Here is a 4553-nt window from a genome sequence, read left to right as displayed (position 1 = left end):
CACAAGCTTTGGTGTATGACGTACGATTTATTGCCATCTCTTAGAGATACGGCAATAAGTTCTACGTCATACGTGAAAGCTTGTGCGTTACTTACGTCTACAACTTAAGTCTCTAAATAAGTGTTACTTACGTCTATAATTTAAGTTTAAGTAAATATTATGACAATTTTTGTACTCGGACTCTTATGATGAATCAGACATCGTATGATGGATGTCGTAGTGTAAATCCTACATTTCAAGTACTCTGGGTTCGAAGCGATCCCACTTTTCCCGAGCATTTCCCGAGAGATAAAACGAACAATATTTAAGCAATTAGAGTGACAGAGGCTTAAGATTTGTTCGCGTCGCATGCTCTAACATGATCCAATGTGCTCTTATCATAGCTCCCACTCACTCCAATGCACTCATTAGAGTGCACTATGGCAGGAGCATGTTGGAACATGCGACGTGAACAAACCTCTAATTTCTACCGAGGGTTTAATCCAAATCAGAATATAAAAACCAACCAACTACAGTCGAGTACTCCCTTGTTACAGTCGAACAAGGAAATGCTCGACTGTAGTTGGTTGGTTCTTATATTCTGATCCAGATTAAATTCTCAGTAGAAAATATCAGAGTTGTCACTCTTTAAGGTGCATTTTCACGAGTTGCTCAAACTGGTCATTTCAGACAAAAAAGATCACGTAATGCCTTTTACACAAAACTATTAGGCCCGATTGCATCAACGTTATTTTAATTTTAAGTGAGGCTTAAAACTCTTTGTCTCTGTCTCTTTTCGGTTTTAAAACGAGATAAAAAGAGTTTTAAGTTTGACTTAAAATCAAAATAATATCGGTGCAACCGATCTAAGGCAACAATTTTATACATGAAAAAGGGCAAAAAGCATTTTTGATATTTGAGCGACAGATTCGACATGTTGTTCATATTTTTCATGTATTATTTACAATATTAATATGCTCAATTAAACAGTTATTAGATTATTCTGATTGCATCGAATCCTCTATCTGGATCAGCAATAAAAAAAAAGAATAAATTAAATTACGTATATCGCAGTCAACGGTGGTCAACACGATCGATACAATGTTAGCTCTGTCAATAGCGTTTGAGCGTTTGATGCTTCTAATTGAAACAATAAAATTTCAACCGCTGGATAGCGACAACAAATCTATCGCTCTAATTGCTTATTTTAGCAGCACGTGAAATCTTTAGCCCGGATCCTCATACAGGCACAGTCTAGATATACCAGTTGCAATACACCACTTTTTTTGATAAGACAATTCATACGCATGCGTCAGTTGTATCACAGAGAAGATGGCTGCGTTATAACCTAACCAAACTAAGAACACTGTGATATCGAAATATCGAACGAATAATAAAATTCATTTTGGTAATTATTTAGAAGAGAATTCTTCACATCCGATTTTGATGAAATTAATCTCATTCAAAACATTTTTGCATGAAACGAAAGAATCTGACAGCAAAACATGGCGATTGGCCTTGTAAAGTTATCAAACATTAAAGTTCGAGACTTTAGAGATTAAGGTATCTGTTATCTCGACTTGATATAGCATAATGTATTTCTGCTTTAATTATATAAATTCACTGCTTTAAAAATACAAATTCCATGCTTTAAAAACACAAACTGCTAATGCAGAGAATTTGTATGTTTAAAGCAGTGAATTGTTTTTAAAGCAGATAATTTGTTTTTAAGTAGTACTTAAAGTTACATTTATTTTTCATAATAAAAAGTAAAATTACAATTATAAAAGTAAATTTACAATTGTACATTAATCGTTTTAATTTTAATCATTGTGCAACTGAATATTTCTACTACAATATTTATTTGATAATTTTTATTATTGTTTAATAATCATATTTATTTTTTTCTACATTTATTTCTCAATATATATATTTATTTATTTATTATACATTTTAATGATTACATATATAATATGAACATAATAGTAAAAGTAAAAATATTTGAAAAATAAACACAGAATGATATATATGGATATTAATTGTAAATGTATTAAATAATGGATATTATTTTACTTTGTTTCTTATTTTAATTTAATTTTTTAATTTTATTTTTAAGAACTTTTTATTCTATTATCTAATTTTATATTATTTTAATTCTTCTATTATTTATTTTTTCCAGAACAGCGGTTATTATGATTATTAAATAAAATTTTCCTTTAAAAATATACCTTGTTTTATATGTATATACACAGCACGCACCCGCGCACGCGCGCGCGCACACACACACACACACACACACACACACACACACACACACACAAACACACATTTAAATAATAGTACATTTTATAACAAATAAATAGTATCCATTTGTTTTATAATTTCATTTACTATATAATTTTCCAGCAAGAAACAAATGACATAACCTAAAACAATTACTCAATTTTATTCTTATTGTTTGCAATATTAAACAAAGATGAAATTTATTGTGATACATTGTATATGTCTTTTATTTAAAAACGCTCATATTGATCAGTATCGTAATTAGCTAAAATATTTAAATGTGAGCGCGTGTATAGTTCTCAAAATGACCACAGATCGTAATTTTGTCTCTCCTACATCAAAGACGTCGATGCTCAGTGTCGCAAATGTATCTAGACAATCTAGACTGTGATACGGACAACAGCGCTCTGATACCGAACGCTTGATTGGTGAAAAACCCGTGCGATGGGAGTAAATTTTATCCTCACAACTGGCTTTTCATCAATCAGCGTTCTGCATCAAAGCGCTGTTGTTTGTATGAAGATCCGGACTTAAAGATGCTTTTCATACTGCCACTCGACGCTCATTTTCGATGTCAGAATAAGTCACGAAATTGATAAATATCAAGCGTTAATTTTGATTACATGATTTATTTTGATGCTGAGAATGAACATCGAGCGTCAACATAAAAAGACACCGGTCTTACATTAGGTGCGTTCGGCACAACATAAATCTGAGATGCGAGCTAAGAGATGGTGAGTTTGATTACATGATCTTCGAGTAATCCAAATGCCAAGAATTAATTCCGAACGATACAGAGCTGTCCTAAGGTTATATTATAAAATAAAATTATTTATTTTTATGAAATAAATAAAAATACTCTATTAATTGAATATATCTTTCGCTTTACTAAAAACTGATAATAATCTTACCAGGTATACAAGTATGAAATGACGATTTGAGAAACAGATGGCGCATCAATGCAGTGTGAAGTACAAAAATTTAATATTATACGCCATTTTATTGTACCATAATAAGTGTCAAACGCGCAAAGTGATTTGATTGAAAAGTGTTTGCATAGTATTGTGTTAGTTGCTGTGTTTAATATGACGAAATTTGTAAGGAGCATTCGCGGACAGCATTAATTTTTTATTTTCATTTGAAGAAAACTGCTGCGGAATCATACCGATTACGTATGAACGATGGTTTCAGCGTTTCAAAATTGGAGATTTCGATGTTGCAGACAAGAAACACGGAAAACCGCCCAAAAGTACGAAGACGTGGAATTGCTGAATGAAGATGATTCACAAACACAAAAACAACTCGCAGAGCAATTGAGCGTTAGTCGACAAGCTGTTTCCAATCGCCTACGAGAGATGGGAAAGATTCAGAAAGTCGGCAGATGGGATGAATTGAACGAGAGACAGATGGAGAGACGCAAAAATGTGAAATTTTGCTCGAACAATAACAGAAGAAAGTCAAAGTTCTTGCATCGTATCGTTACTGGGGATGAAAAGTGGATTTTTTTTTGAGAATCCCAAGCGCAAAAATCATAGGTAGACCCAGGCGCACCATCCACATCGACCGCAAGACCGAATCACTTTGGCAGGAAGACGATGTGTTTGGTGGAATCAGAAGAGTGTGGTCTATTATGAGCTATTGAAATCTGGCGAAACGGTTAATATCAAATGCTATCAACAACAATTGATCGATTTGTACCATTCGCTGCTTAAAAAAACGATCAGAATATCAAAAGAAGCAACACAAGGTTTTTCTCCATGACAATGCTCCATCACATATGGCAAAACCAGTTCGGGATACGTTGGAAGCACTCAACTGGGAAGTTCTACTCCATGCGGCTTACTCACCAGACTTGGCTCCTTCCGATTAGCACTTATTTGCATCGATGGGTCACGCTAAGCAGTGCTTTGGTTTGTACGAAGATGTGAAAAAATGGCTCGATGAATGGTTCGCGGCAAAAGGAAAAGATTTTTACTGGCGTGGTATCCACAAATTGCCCGAAAGATGGGAAAACTAATGTGTAACTAGCAATAGAGCATACTTTGAATAAATCTCTTTTTATCATTCTTCCGAATTTAACGTGTTTTTTTTGGGAAAAAAATCGTCATTTCATACTTGTACACCTGGTATATATTAAAAATACATCATTACACATGAATGTAGCAGATTCATACGCAAGGTGTGTTCCTTAAAAGAAAATACTACATTGCAAATAAATTTCAGCAATTTGAAATTTGTAAGTTATATCACTTGATTTATATTCGTTAGAGTCTTTAATATATTAATATAGT

The sequence above is a fragment of the Atta cephalotes genome, assembly GCF_000143395.1.
Source record: "Atta cephalotes unplaced genomic scaffold scaffold00010, whole genome shotgun sequence".
Taxonomy (NCBI): Eukaryota; Metazoa; Arthropoda; class Insecta; order Hymenoptera; family Formicidae; genus Atta; species Atta cephalotes.
The sequence above is the reverse complement of the archived record's forward strand: the minus strand, read 5'-3'. Positions refer to the sequence as shown.